The sequence below is a fragment of the Zootermopsis nevadensis genome, unplaced genomic scaffold (genome assembly GCF_977971745.1).
Source record: "Zootermopsis nevadensis isolate Lab colony 2312 unplaced genomic scaffold, Znev_1.0 Znev_ptg000030l, whole genome shotgun sequence".
Lineage (NCBI taxonomy): Eukaryota > Metazoa > Arthropoda > Insecta > Blattodea > Termopsidae > Zootermopsis > Zootermopsis nevadensis.
The window spans coordinates 8,779,528-8,795,717 of NW_028259162.1; the positions used below are offsets into that span (position 1 = coordinate 8,779,528).

The 16,190-nt window shown below is 39.7% G+C and overlaps 1 protein-coding gene across 3 annotated transcripts in view; it reads right to left on the reverse strand.

Moving 5' to 3' along the window:
• LOC110838048 (calcium-activated chloride channel regulator 1) overlaps positions 1–16,190 on the reverse strand; it is a 182,311-nt gene that overhangs the window by 87,670 nt on the left and 78,451 nt on the right. The window contains exon 1 of one of the 3 annotated variants that reach the window (XM_087358818.1): positions 14,851–15,107. The exons of the other annotated variants lie outside the window; for them this stretch is intronic. The gene's annotated coding sequence lies outside the window, so the exon portion shown is untranslated. Of the gene's footprint in view, positions 1–14,850; positions 15,108–16,190 lie in introns of those variants that run through there. 3 annotated transcript variants of the gene reach the window in all.

Sequence of the window (16,190 nt, forward strand, 5' to 3'; positions counted from 1 at the left end):
AAAGTTTCGAGAACTACAATACCCTGAGGACGAGGACAAAGATGGTTCTCGAAACTTTGGTGTTTTCTTCATTAAGCCACATTACACGGCTGGTAGCTCAAGAAGAATTGATTACACTTAGTCGCCGTGAAAGCTTGAGATTATATAAATGGAACAAACAGAAAATTCTCGGAAAATCAGATGGATGGAAGAATAAAATGTAGGGTCATCTATAACTGCACGTTCCTGTGTAGTGGTTAGAGGTAGTGCTTGTATTCGGAAGGACCACTCTTCGAATCTACGTCGAGTGAATATTTATCTTGATTTTCCCCTGTTTTCTTCAGTTTCTCCAGTAAAGTTCCAAAATAGTAGGCATAGGTTATAATATCATACTGTTAGCAAGGATCGTCGAACATATTCCTTCGGGAACTTTCGTTCCTTCGTATGGGTTTGTGCGTGTCCGGCAGAACTTGAAAATGTTCATAATCATTTGCTGAATAGTCACTGATGATCGTAAAGCACGTGGATATTTCCGGTCTATGAACTGAGTCTCTATCCAGAACAGAAGATTTGTAAATTTTCTGATGTCACATTAAGTTAGGGGATCGGGTGTAAAGAAATAATGGTGTTTTCTCTAAGAAAAGTACTTGTTACCTATTTCTTAGCCAGGGTATTGTCAGCTGGAGTGTTACAAAACAGTGCTTTGAAAACTGTCTTGATGTGAGATAATAAGTTACAAATCTCGTAATCTGGTTATTTAAATTCCAATTATTTTGAAACTTTGAATCGTGTCCACTATACGTTTTAAGCTACTAGTTGCCGAAAAACGGTTGGCGGCCACCGCTGTTGCTATCTTATATCGTTATAAAATTACCTGTGTGATTACAGTTAAATTTTCCATTTAACACAATATAACACAAGAGACAGTTACAAACAAAGAGAAAACCGACACACAAGGTTATAGAAACCAATAACTTGTGTCACTCTTGTTCTGAAAGACAGTCATTGCTCACAGATTTTTCAGACTAATGTCGCAGTTCGTCCCCAAAGGGGAGAGAAGAGTCATGAATCCATTAAACAGAAATGGATGAGGATTATTCGAGGAGGACATACGCCATTAATGACGGTTTTAATCAACTGTTCAGGGCTGTGACATAAAGCGCCACTTCAATGTACCTCGGCTGGAATAAGCACGAAAAATTGAATATTTATCACCAAATGTACAGTAAACCTTGACAGTGGGGAAAGCGCTTTTGGACAATGAGACTCTCACGACTGATCGATAAATTGCATTTTTTCAACTTTTAGTAATCTCTGGCTTACTCATTCGGCAATGAACACCGACTGTTGTGTGTTTATGCCACAGGCTACGATTTCATGCGTAGGGGGAGAAAAGACTAAATAGAATTGAACAGAATTGTTTTTATTTAGGGGACGTGTTCGAATGACGATAAACTCGGACGCGAAACGAATGTACAAGGAACGGAAGCAAAGCAAAACTGCAAGAATATAAAAATGCTGCTGTGGCAAGGATATGTAGAAAGAATTGGGAACAAAATGAGAACTTCATAACTTGATACTACCAGAAAAATACGGAAAGAGAACAATAAATAAGTAACGGGTGAAAATAATTCAATGCATTCTGCAAAAACCCATCAAGTTCTATGAACATATGAACATACTTATAACAATATGTACTTTAGGTGTCCTAACGTCTTTACATACTCGATAGTGTTAAGTGTAAAACCAGCAGACTTTTTTGAAAACTGCTTTTTCAGCAGATAGCAGAAAGGTCGAAATATATAGTGCATATAAAATACTGTGACCACATGTATGACACTAATTGTCACTTGAAATGACTTCAACCCTGATGATAGAGGTTATACATTCGTCCAAATCACTGGTAACCGCACACAATCCAGAATACAATAACCGACATCTTTACCCCTGCGAAAGCTCAAATCTCACAATAGAAATAATGCTAATTTAAAAATAAAAATTAACTGATCCTTATGTTATTTAATAATGTTTAAATTTCTGAAGTTGTTTGTGCCATAAAAATTGTTAGTAGAAATGTATGGATGTGTAAAGACACAGTTGTGGGCTATTTGACTGAGATATGTCTCCTCATTCCTTGCTTCTAATTCATTCATTTCCCCCTAGCCTGCCCGTTCGTTGTCGCTGTATAAACTCTCCACTTCCCAGTTGTCACGCCAACCCTGAAGACTGAGACATTTCTCTGAAACGTTGTTATCTACCTACGGGTCCACACGTCGTCACAGATCAGAACAGTGACATCTTCACTGTCACGAGAAGATCAATTATGACATGTCTTGTGTAAATTCAGTTTCTGGTACCTTTCATGAAAAACTTCGCACGAACACTTTTCATAGTCAGCAATTAACTTCCATGAATAATTCTGCAAGTCCTAATGACCTGAAAACAAAGGGTACAAAGTAATTTACGGTATTCCAAGTATCTTCAAGAGTTCATTAAGAACGGTGCTGCCATTTTAACGCTATGTGGAGCTGCCGTGAGGCGTAATAATGGATAATGGGGAGAATAGAATGTTGCAGATGTAATTGTTGGTGCTGGAGAAGTGAAACGCTACTTCTTGGCAAACATATAAAATAGAATTCCTGTCAGAAACTTCTGTGAAATTTGGAAGTAAGAGTAATACTGTCTCTTTACGCTGAGGCACATAAAGTTATCAAGAGAGGTACAGGCGGACGGACGGACGGACGGACACACACACACAGCATCCAGAGCAGATACTGCAAATTTCCATAGGTGTGTTACACAGGAAGAGTCTTCATTAAAGACTAATTGAAGTGGATCGTTTAAGTACAACGGGTAATGGTTTCTTTCGACCCTTATTTGATTTTTAACAATTATCTGTCATCTGAGTCCAATGACCTCTTTCCAAGCAATTTTAGAAATAAAATTCTTTGTGCATTTCTTGTTTCAAGCATATGTATGGGAAATGTTGAACCATTCTGAAGCTCCAGTTGCTGTAAACATATGAACGTATAAATATGGGAAGGACGTGTAGACCTCTTAATACTGCGGAACAAGTATGTGGTAGACTTTAAAACTGGTAACAGAGCATCTCTGGAGAGATCTGTAGCAGTTTCACTCTGATCCCTAGGGACTGAACGAAGACGCTCCCCAGCTGAGCGGAACGAACCTTCTAATCAAGTAAGCGTGGCAGGCCTGCGAATTCCAGCAGACAGGAATGTGAGAGAATAATTACCCGCTCCTGCTAGAAGTAGGGGCTTCCTCCAGTTCTACAAGGACAGTCACTCCAGCCACCTGACTATTTCATTTCGTATGATCTATAAATGTCCAACTCCTTGACACATCGCTAGTGGTATTGTTTGTAAAATATTTAACGATGGTATATCAATTGCACAGATTAGTCAGCGTGAAGACACTTTGCCTCCGTGTATAACAAGGTAGAGTGAATAAATGGGGAGACGGGAAATTGCACTTCTGGCAGGCTACACATCAGGGGCGTTCAGCATTTTCGCTGTTAGATGGCTATTTATTTTACGTTCTGAATGCTGTTAAAATAATAGTCGGAAGCTGCACTCACTACGCGTAGAGACTATCTTTCTGGAAATCAATAATTTACTACATGAATTTGAAAAACAATTATGGCTGTATTTCGTGGTTAGGAAACACGCATACAATAACCGATGTCCGACAGTGACGTTTCTTGCAATACGGAAGAAATTGAAATCAAATTTTGAAGGTTGCGACTATTGTAGAAAGAAATGCGAACGAGGCTATGGCGGCGCTTATGGTGGGGCTTGTGCAAAGCGTGTGTTTGTTGGGAGTCTGTAGTCAGGCGGTCGGTTTTGTGTTGGTGTGTTTGGCTCCGCGAAACTCTTGTCAATTTTAATTTACTTTATACAAAAATTCATAAATATTTTACTTTCAATGCGATTTGCCAATATCGTGCTACAATACAAATTGTATTGTTTTCCAATATAAAAATTATATTCCGGCCAACTTTGACGTATCAAACGCTATATTTATTTATTCTGCATTGTAATCTCGGCGTATTTAATAAGACTAACAACTGGTGTACTTTTTCCTACAGGAAAAACACGTTTCACCATGGCCTACCAGATTCCTTACGCGTTTGCATGACGTCTTCATCTCTCGGTATAGTCGGCGCAGTAGTTTTTGGCCGGTGGAGAAGCTGGCGGACGGGCCTACTCTGTGTACCTGAGGTGGCACGGTCAGTGTATTTCTTTTGTTTGGGCCTTCAGTCCGATAAGCTCCTCTGTGCAGTCAGCATTATACGATCGCACAAGTGACTCGCTCCTAGCCTTCCCCTTGAAAATTCCACCGGCCAAAAACTACTGTACCGACTATACCATAGCAGCCGAGCTTCACTTGATGAAGTTTTACATCGGTTTGCATGAGCAAACTAATTATTGTGTATAAAATTAAATTTTGGGCCATATAAACCAAACGTAACTACCGCTCTACTTCAAAGCTTAAGCGAAGTTTCACTTCATTTTAAATAAGTTATTAACCGGATCGAAAGAAAAGTTTTAGACGTTAAGTTTAGTGATATTTTGTACAGCTCTTTCTTTTTGGAGAAACTTCGACACGCGGTTCTTTAGAAATTTTATGAAATCCAGTGAAGCGTACTCGTAGCATTAAGGAACAGTATTTCCTTTCTCCTCTGTGTGCCTATTGTTAATGTATCGCAGTAACTTTAAAAGTAATTTTTCATGCAGCTTCTTTGCGAAAGTTTATCTGAAAGCCTCAGCAGTTGGCAGTATCTGTAAACATTACCTCGATATACTTTCTAGTACTTTATTACTGGCTCAAGTTGTGAGTTAAGCTAGAACGTGTAAAGTTTAAGAAACACGACCCTTGGTCATAGGTAGTAAATACTTAAAGAAAAGAACCTACTTGCTACATATCCATGAGTAGGAGTAGCAGTAAAGTGATATCCAAATGGCGAAACGCCACCTATCGAAACGTAAACGACATTCAGGTGTTGTACGTGAGTGTTAAGTCCCTGTGACGTATGCGGCACGAGGCGTCACATGTTACACTACTAGCAGATCGAAAATCGTCGTACTTGCGATAAGTAATTCACGAGGATAAGCTAGGCATAGAAATAGTTTGCTGTTTTACAGTTCACCTGTTTTAAATATTTTGCTTCTTGGCCTGGGTATTACCATTTTTACCAGTATCAAGACAATAAGAACTGATAATTTATCGGAAGAACTACACAAGTTTTTCACGGTTATCTCGTTAACATCTGAACAAACAACACAAAATGTACTAAGCAAGCGTGACACGCTATAAACACATCTACTAACAGCTAAAATGTTGCACAGCACGATATCACGATATGAAAAGCGGACGTTCTCTGATGTGAAGATTTTAATAATGTTAGCAGTACCGTCCACTTAATTTTATATCATTCTCTACCTCTACCTCACACCTATCTGTCTGGCTATTTCATGAAGACCACACAAAGTGCGTCCATTGCACACATTTTCGTGCCCTCTGTACCTTTCGATAGCTCGGTGCTTTGGTACGAAACAGCTCTGCATTTGAAGCCTTGTTCAGACGAGTTCACTGACGGCGAGTTAATGGATCCAGATGCCAGCTCGATATTCAAGCATTTTTTGACACGAGTCCAGCAGTTAACACTCGCTGCAGTGACTCGTCCTTACACTAAAGCAATTCAACAAGCCAAATACTCCTTGGAGCCCTGTTACAGCTGTTGGTTCCCTTACAGGGACAGGAATACGTCACGCCAATTAGCAGGCAGATTACCTGTGACACATCTCCAGGGCAGGACGTGCAGCTTGAGGGCGTCGGATAGCCTGTCGAGTTCAGGAAGTCATTGATCAGTACCAGAAGCTGTACTTCTCAGCTTCTCGGTCTATTAAGTTTTTTTGATTCGCTTGGTCCAGCACACAGCTGACCTCTGTGTTCCAGTCCCTATTTCCGCCTTCGATTCACATACCCTGTTATTAGCTAAGGCATGCTGTACCACTGTCTGCCATCCAGAGGTTATTACAGGAACCGAGGCGAAGTGTATAATTACACACACTAATGGCGTTCTCTAATTAAATTTAAATTTTCATCAATTTTATAAAGGAAAGGTCCACATTGAAAAACAAAATGAAAATGAAATACCTATTATCCAGGCATATTCAAATTAAAAAAAAAAATTTTCCAGTTATTTCGAACAACGGTGTGACTAAATTTTATTGTGGCTTTTAAAATTATTCCTTTCGAAAGGAAACTCACTGAAAAATTAAAACACAAAGCCTAGTCTGGGACTATTCATGCTTCTTGTCTCTAACCCTACTTAGGACTTCAAATAAGATTACATCACTCATAAGTCTAAAATATATAACGTAACTCTTCTATCCCAAAATATTACCAGACAAACATACAACCTTCCCATACGTCACATGCATTTAGAATAAAAAATGTTTGTCTTCACCACAGAAACATCTCCGTGACGACCGAACTTTCTGTATAATGATCATCGGATGTTTCTGCCATGGATAAAGACAGCTGTAGCATCGTGATCGTAACACAGACTTCCATCTTTGTTTAGATCTAAAAATGTTTGAAATTTTATCTCCATCACTCTACATAAACCCTATTCTATGATGGGGCGTGCGATACAGCATGCGTAGATACAAACTTGCTACTTTCATGAAGCGGTGATTGGACATACGAGTAACTTCGCTTGAAGTAATTAGTCGTTAGTACCAGTTCAGTAACACAGGTGTAGGTGTATCTCAACGCAGCGAATCGTAACTGTCACACCTCATGTCCTGTCCGTGTAAATACTGTCCCTAACACAGGCTGCTATCCGCTTTATCCGCGGTCGACAACCGTCTGTGCAGTCGTGATCATCAACCAAACGAACACAGAATCGAGAACCGTGGAAAAAGACGCCAACCAATCTTCATGTGGAAGTGACAACCCTTTGGCTTCGTATTCCGGAAGTACACGAATAGATACTAAGCTCGGCGATAGGCTGTTCTGCGGTTCTTAGAGATTTTCCTCAGTAACTACGTGCAGTTTAAATGAAGGACTATCATTTTAAGACAACTTCCTAGTTTTGCTTTTATTCAACACCACAACTACACTGAACCTGCACAATGCAATTATACAATATCATTTGAATAAAACTTTTCTTGGATATTATCCATCGTCTAGTAAATAAAATATAAAACGTAAAACGACTTTTCGGAGATGGGGCTCTCTCTCCGTCTTCAGGTTCCTTATCAGTTGGGCCCATCTCCGAAACGTCGTTTTACGTTTTATATTTTATTTACTAGACGATGGATAATATCCAAGAAAGTTTTTATTCAAATGACTCATCACCATCGTCAAGAAATTTCAGATTTGATATATACAATATCAGTCTATCAGCGAAACACTTCCGTATACATTGTGACAAAAATGTGGTAATTCTACGTTAGGTTCTTGCTATTTTCTTGCGTATATCGGGTACAAATTAGGCTTTTCCTTATACAAAACCAATTACAAGCTTCTGTGATAAATAATTCATAGTACAGATCATTTTAAAAAGTCTAGGCAGAAGCATCGTGTTTTGAGTTGTTGAACGGATAAAATGGCTCACTTTGTGCTGCAGCGTAACCAGCTTTATTACGTGCAGCGGTTTCAGCTAGATAAACAACTCTCTTGGTGACGATAACTTACTTATTTTGAGCGTTTGCATTTTCCATGTGGTGTGGGTGACAGTGTTTTGCGGAAATTGACAGTGGCGCCTCCCAGTCATGGACTTCCGGTACACCCAGCAGTTGTGGGAGGGACCCACCTGGTATGTACTTCCGGTGACGGTATTAAATTGTTTTGTAATCCTCGGACCGGACTTTGTCCCTCGTTTTCCAACAAACAAGCTGCATCATGTGAGGAAGTTTGTTCCAGTTCCCCACACCAATTTCCACAAGTAAGAGGGACAAATACTCTTGTTTCCAATAAAGCATTCCGGAATGCAAGTAATTTTTAAACCTCTTGGAAGGATACAAGTGTGAGATCTGAGGTTCTCACGGTTAACGGGTTTTAAGTGCAAATGACTTCCGTTCAGAAAGTATCTGGGTTGAATTCTGAAGAAAAGAAAACGTCGCGTTTTTACCCATTTCTCATGTTCTAGTATAGCAATAATGTTTTAAAATTTGGTACGACTGTTTCATTCCCAGACTCCCCCACTCTTATCATCTATAATAATCCTCAGCCTTAAAACCTAGAGCACCGTTAAATAACACAAGCCCTGTTGACGAGAGTGAAGCGGCCATTGGTATAAAAACAATACAGCAAAGGATCCAGATATTTGGAATGTTGAAAATCAAAGAAATCATAAGTATCTCTGACTTAATTGACTTTGTAACCTATTCACAACTGTTTAATTTTTAATTACACAACATGAAAATAACTCATTCTTCGAAAATTTCTAAAGTACCTTAACACCACCTGGAACCTGAAAAGTTAATTCCATTTTTAGTGTATTTCCTGATACGGACAGAGATTAATCAGAATTTACAACAGCCACTGTAACTTCGACAGTTGGTGCAGCTTATCTAAACAGCCTAGGAGTCAACGAGCCCGAAATACCGAGTATTTACGGCATCAGAAGACAAAAACAAAGGAAAGGCAGCATCACAACAGCGAACACCTGTGGCACGCGCCGTCCTGGGACCGAACCACGTACGCAGGTACGAGAGCTTTCTGCTCGACTGCGTGGATTCTCCTTCAGTCGCGACCTTTACTGCTGTTTGAGCCAAGAGCGGCGCAAAGGACTGCAGCCACAAGCGTCACTTAGTTAACACACTTCGACGCCATCAGATTTCGCACCTTCGCCACATTGCTACAAAAATATTTCACATCTGTGACATTCAGTATTTTTAAATACCTGTGATATCTTATAAATACATAAACAGTTCCGAGAAAAGGTTACGATGATCGGCATTAGACTACTGTCATATGACGGGGTCCAATGGATCTGTTGTGATGCGTGTAGAGTCGGGTTAAACCACTCTTGCACTATAGTCGTCGTGCTGGAGTAAGCGAAGCGAGAAGCCAGGAGCCAGATGATGATGGCGTATGGGTGCTTGCACACACAGGAACAAGAACACTATAAGCTTTTGTCTGCCAGCACGAGCCTCACGCCTTAGTTTGTGCAGCGACGTCGATTCAGCTATCCATTCTATTGATACAGACGTAATTATGAGCAAAATTTCAGCCAGACTGGAAATCAATCATATTCGCACCTCTACCTTCGTAGGATTAAAGAAACTTATACTCTTCTGCTCTTGGTGATAATTTGACTACGCTGTATCAATATGACGTTACCTAGTTATGAAAGAATTAAAAACTTAATTATGTTAGTGAACTGGAAATGAATGGAAATGAGGTAATCGTGGTTTAGCTTTAAGGCATGATCCCTGTAGAACTGAAGAACACCACGAGAGCCTCTTTCAGCATAGACAAAGCACAAGCCGAGCCTCGAACAAAGACAGTTTGTCCCTATCTGCACCGCTGAATTACTCCGCTCGATCAATACAGCTGTAAGCTCCTGCAACTACAAGGAAGCAGATAAATCCTACTCAGCGGTGGTATACGGGTTCGTGCTTGATAAAACTGAGGAAAACAACGAAAACATTAAACTACAATAGCCTGTGCTCTTGTCGAGATTGGAACTGGGGATTTCTGAAAAGAAAACAGGTGAGATTTGTCTTTCTCAATGCGACAGTTATGAAGATGGCTGTCTTCTAGAATGTTGCATCTTGTAGTATGGTGGATATTGATCGATATTTTAGAAAATCGCCCTGATGATGGAGGCAGTAAGCTCATCTGAAACTTCGGTAAATATCTACCAGACAGAACGGTGCAAAATCCGAGAAGACAAATAACACGTTACCGTTTGTGAAAAATTTCCGTACGTTATGAATCACCGCGTTTGATCTCACAATCTCTCGGTCACCGACGATGACAATGATGACAATAAGGCACTCATAGTAGGGATTCTTAATATCGTGTCCTGTCATTGTGTACTGGAAATCATTTGTGGAACGAGTGACGAAAATAATTTTTCCCAACCAAAAACTCCGTAATTAATAAATTTCCCAGTCTTGTTATAGTAGTCATTACAGGGGCTGCGGTAGGATGGAAATGTAGGCCAAGTTTGGGTGGAGGTATAAGAAATTCGACCAGAATCTGTAGCGAAATTTTAACCATCACTTTGATTACCTACAAGATCGTGGAAGAACAACAATATTGACAAAATTCCTGTTGACGCGAGTTTGACTGAACCAATGAATGAACAGGAACAAAGGTGAGTTTGTACTTAAGCGATATCGACCTTTCTTTTAGGTTTGATAAATAATCGATTAAAATACAAGTAAAATACAAAAAATCACCAAAATAATTAGTTTTCCTTCATTCTGCATTCTGTTAATCGACCATAAACGGTTCCAAGTATGTAATATTTCCATATTGGATCGTAGGTTATTTACCACTGCATCAATTGCAGATGATATTTAGTGGTTTATTCTCCACGGCCCTTTCACAGAGTCGTAAAAGATCTTGGAGCTACAAACGAATGTGCAGTAGACACGCTTGGTAGAGTCTCCACAACACATGTAACCAACTAGCGAATAGCGAAGGTCATGCGATAAACTCAATGGAACTACATAGACCGCTTTTAGTTGGCTTGGAACGCTACAGAAAGATTTATGATCTAGTTTTTGTGGGTGGAAGCAATCATCCGTGTTGAAGAATTATTATCAAACTTTGGACGTGATCTTCTTTCGTTGTGGTTTGCGCATTTCTATGATCGGAGCACCTTGACAATGAGTTAACATGGCAACGCGGGAGTGTGCTGAGTTGTTAGCAACAATGAATCCTTGTAGCCAAATGAAAAAAAGAGTACAAGCAATTGTTGTTATTATTGTGTTGAGGCCATGACGACTGTGGAATCCAACCTCCAATACAAGGGTTATAAGCAGCGTTTTTAAACGAGACATAAAGGCGGCCGGAGCTCGAAGTAGTAACCTATTACGAAAGTCGAGAAAGGGTATAAACTTACCTCCCCATTCCCTTAAGCATTTATTTGCGATTAGAATTCGGAATAATTTTACTTTCACATTTATTCACTTATGTTATATAGTTTAGTTTCATATAACTTGTCTAATGATGACGCAATGTAGTTAAATTTTCCGTGCAGCGGATTACAAGAATGTGTTAAAGCACGTATTAATTTCAAATAAAATTATCTGAAAAATAATAAGCTAATGCGGAGAAAGAAATACTCCAGAAATACGGTAGCGATGCAAAATTAATAGATGCCTAATTTAAATGCAAATATAATCCACAAAGCACAATGGAAAAAACAGAATACGAAGTGTAGCAGAACTGTACATCACTTCCATGATTCTGGCAGCAAAGAGAGTTGGGACGCGTGCTACAGAGAGAGCACCGGGCGTGTACCGGGTGACTAGTCAAGCAGACCACCACAAAACAAAAGGGTGGAACCAGAGTCAAGAAGATGGAAGTGAGCTGGGAAAAATATCTGATAAGCAAGCACCACGACAGTCCCACGGTGAGGCAGAACTGATGTCACACACCAACACGCAAACTACAGAGCACACGTGGTTCTGAGAAGCCGTCCAAAAGAGGCGGCCGCGACAAGGGCAGATCCACCAGCACATGCATTACATCCAAATCACGTATTAACCCTTAAGGCCGAAGATTGTCTAAGAATTCAGTCCGCACCGCAAAGAAAACAATACTTCACCATCACAAAGATCAATTGGTTAATGGTATTCAAGAAAATAACATCTGTTTATGAGGATCACGTGAAACTCGCATACAAAATAGAGAGTTACTGAGAGTTGAAGGAAGTGGAACATATAATTACCACTGGGCTTTAGAGGGTGAATTTCAATCACACGCAACGTACCTCAGCTATTAAGCAAATAATTCTGCATTAAGCAAACACGTAAATAAACACACATTAATCAAATAATTAACTAAGATCCCTACAATTATTTTACAGTGTGCACAAATTATATTAGACTAGAGCAGTGCGCTCCTTTCGGAGCTCCTCGGGGGGTTGGTGAAGTTTTTAAAACGCAACCAACCTTGGTTAGTCCCGAAGGGGAGTTAGTTTAGTGTCTCATTCAAGTGTTTTTACCCTTGAGTAAGAAACTAAACTACCCCCCCCCCCGAATGGGGGGTTTAAACACTTGACCAAAACACCGAAGGGGGTTGGTTGCGTTTTAAAATCTTGAGTAAGACACTAAACTAACCCCGTGTATAAACAAATATAAGGTGATATTGTTGATGACGTCATTTTTTGACAACGATGGCTAATCCTTTCGGAGCGCTTCTTGTAATCTGATATTTTACTTCTTTACGTCGCTGATCAGAGGCCAACAGTTCTTGGTTAGTCAACTTTCTACGTCCAAACCCACCCTTGCAAGTCTTCTTTTTTTCTATTCTGTTTTTTGTTGAATAGTTCTCATGTTTTAGTTCTTTACGTCGCTGTTCAGTGGCCATCTGTTCTTGATCAGTCAACTTTCTACGTCCAGCAACTCCATTGCTAATCTTCGTCTGTTTTTTCTTTTTTTCTCTTCTGTTCTTGTTGTATACGTTTTTCTATGTTTATCAATGTAACTCTCCCTTCGTTTTTCTTTATTTATTAAATAGGTCTGATGGATTAGTTCTTTGCGTCGCTTTTCAGAGACCAACTGTTCTTGGTTAGTCAACTATCTACTTCCAACCCCACCCTTGCAAATCTTCGTCTGTTTTTCTACGTGTGTTATTAATATGGTCTCGTTTAACAATGTAAGTCTTCTTTCGCTTATCCTTATTTGTTAAATACATCTGATGTCTTAGTTCTTTACATCGATGTTCAGAAGCCAACTGTTTTTGGTCAGACAACTTTCTACGTCCAATCCCACCCTTTCAAGTCTTCGTTTGTTTTCTTCTGCTCTTCTGTTCTTGTTGAATAAGTTTTTCTGCGTTTATCAATGCAAATCTCCCTTCGCTTTTCTTTACTTGTTAAGTAGGTCTGATATTTTAATTCTTTACGTCGCTGTTCAGAGGCCCACTGTTCTTGGTCAGTCAACTTTCTACGCTCAATCCCACCCTTGCAAATCTTCGTCTGTTTTTCTACATATGTCGTTAATATGGTCTCGTTTATCGATGTAATTCTTCTTTCGCTTTTCTTTATTTCTTAAATATGTCTGATGTTGTAGTTCTTTACGTCGCTGTTCAGAGGCGAATTGTTCTTGGTCACTCAACTTTCTACGTCCAACCCCACCCTTACAAAGCTTCGTCTGCTTTTTTTCCCTTCTGTTCTTATTGAATACGTTTTTCTACGTTTATCAATGTAAGACTTCCTTCACTTTTCTTTATTTCTTAAATATGTCTGATGTTGTAGTTCTTTACGTCACTGTTCAGAGGCCAACTGTTCTAGGTCAGTCAACTTTCTACATTTATCAATGTAAGTCTTCTTTCGCTTTTCTTTATTTCTTAAATAGGTCTCATGTTGTAGTTCTTTACGTCGCTGTTCAGAGGCCAACTGTTCTTGTTCAGTCAACTTTTTACGTCCAGCCCCACCCTTGCAAATCTTCGTCTCAAAATCGATCATAAAGTCAGTTTTTATAATAGTTTTCATAATCGTAATATATCGAATGAGTATCACTTTACCTTGTTGGAGTTGGTACTTCAAATACTTGATAACTTCTTCTTTCACTTTCCTGATGTTTTAGGACAACTGTTAGTCAATTCTTAAGAATGCGACGTGCTGTTTCTGGAGCAGTGATAATGCGACTGACTTGATATTCTTTGATTTCTTTTGTTGTGAAGCGTTATTTGTTTACTCGGCATTGTTGTGTCGACTTCAACAATGCCAACAGATATTTGTTTACTCGGCATTGTTGTGGAACACAACAATGCCGTGTAAACAAATATCTGTTGGCATTGTTGATGATGTCATTTTTTGACGACAAATTGGTTGAAGACAACGACTAATCACACATTTTTATAGTAAGATAGAGCAGAGCGCTCCTTTCGGAGCTCCTAGGGGGGGTTGGTCAAGTTTGTAAAATGCAACCAACCTTGTGTAAGAAACTAAATTAAGACACTTGACCAACCACCCTCCGGGGTGGTGGTAAATTGTTTAAAACGCAACCAACCCCCCTTCGGAGGGGTTGGTTGCGTTTCAAAATCTTAAGGAAGACACTAAACTATCCCTCCTCATTCAAGTGTTTTAACCCTTGAGTTGGAAACTAAACTAACCCCCCGAATGGGGGTTAAAACACTTGACCAACCCTCCCTTCCGTTGGGTTGGTCAAGTGTTTAAAACGCAAGCAACCCCCCTTCGGGGGGGTTAGTTTCAAGTGTTCTAAAAGTTCGCTGCGTTTTAAAATCTTAAGTAACACACTAAACCAACCCCACCTTTGGGGGGATTAGTTTAGTGTCTCATTCAAGTGTTTTAACCCTTGAGTAAGAAACTAAGCTACCCCCCCAATGGGGGTTAAAACACTTGACCAACCCCCCCTTCTTTTTCAGCGTCTTGTTTTTTTTCTCCTCTGTTCTTACCGAATAAGTTTTTCTACGTGTGTCGTTAATATGGTCTCGTCTATAATTGTAAGTATTCTTTCTTAAATAGGTCTGATGTAGTAGTTCTTTACGTCGCTGTTCAGAGGCCAACTGTTCTTGGTCAGTAAACTTTCTACGTCCAGCCCCACCCTTGCAAATCTTCGTCTTAAAATCGATCATAATAGTTTTCGTAATCGTAATATATAGAGTATATGAGTAGTATTATTAGTATCACTTTACCTTGTTGCAGTTGTTGGATTTGGTACTTCAAATAGTTGATAACTTCTTTTTTCACTTTTCTGATGTTTTAGGCCAACTGTCAGTCAATTTTTAATAATGCAACGTGCTGCTTCTGGAGCAGTGATAATGCGACTGGCTTGGTAGTGAAGCGTTATTTGTTTACTCGGCATTGTTGTGTTGTAATCGGCATTGTTGTGGTCCACAACAATGCCGAGTAAACAAATATCTGTTGACATTGTTGATGACGTAATTTATTGAAGACAACGACTAATCACAAATTTTTATAGTATAAAAATAGTATAATATAAGAAGATTGTTGTTGAAACAAACTCTCTCTCTCTTCTTTTTTTATTTATTTGTAGTTTCATTAATACACAACAGTACACAGAGTTCCTTTCAGGGACACTGGAACAAACAGCATCCGGCACTGGCCGATAACCAGGAGGTCTGAGACCCATCAGTTACCTGCTAAGTGGAGTTCAGAAAGTATGGAGGAGGAACAATATTTAAACAGGCTACTATCACTTCCCTTCCAATCCTTTTTAACTCTGCGTGCGCAGCTATCTGCATTATACTGCATTTGACACAGCGTCGTTAAAAGACGAACTAACCAGTAACACGATGCAGGTTCGCGTCTCACTGTCTGACAACCACTGGTTCATTGGTACGTGCATCGCACCCTTTCCTGTGGTCACGGACTTCTTCTTCATCCTGCAGCACGTTCCTCCGCGTTTGCGGACTACAACCCGGTTTCCGCGACCAGGTGGTCATACAGAACCCGTCCCTGCTCAACTTCACTGAACACCGCAGTTGAGAACTGCAGTTTCGAATAAATATACCGACAAGTGGCTGACGACGGAGATTTAATAGACGCCGGTTCACGACACTACAGACACATGACCAGTACGGTAAAAAACAAATTATTCAATTGATTTAGCACCACTGTCAATACGGAGACAACTACTTCGTAATAAATATAGACCTTCATTAAAAACATTATAGAAGAAAATAATTACTAGATATTAACATACTTTATTTTAAATGGAAAGACAAAACCGCCAGCTTGACGCGGCCCCAGTCGCTTTACCCTCGAGGAGCAAAGGCTTTGAAACCGTAGCCCACGTATGTAACAGTCAACAATTCCGTCCGTACCGCAAAGAAAACACCAATTTGTTAATGCTGTTTGAAGAAAGTTTTCCCTACAGTGAGAATCACACGAAACCCATAAATACAAAATGAAAAGTTACATATAGTCACCATAGGGTTTTAAACGATGAATATATCAAAGATAAGAAATGCGTAGCGCGCTGTAGTTTTCGTTTCCAGAGCGAAGTGGTCAC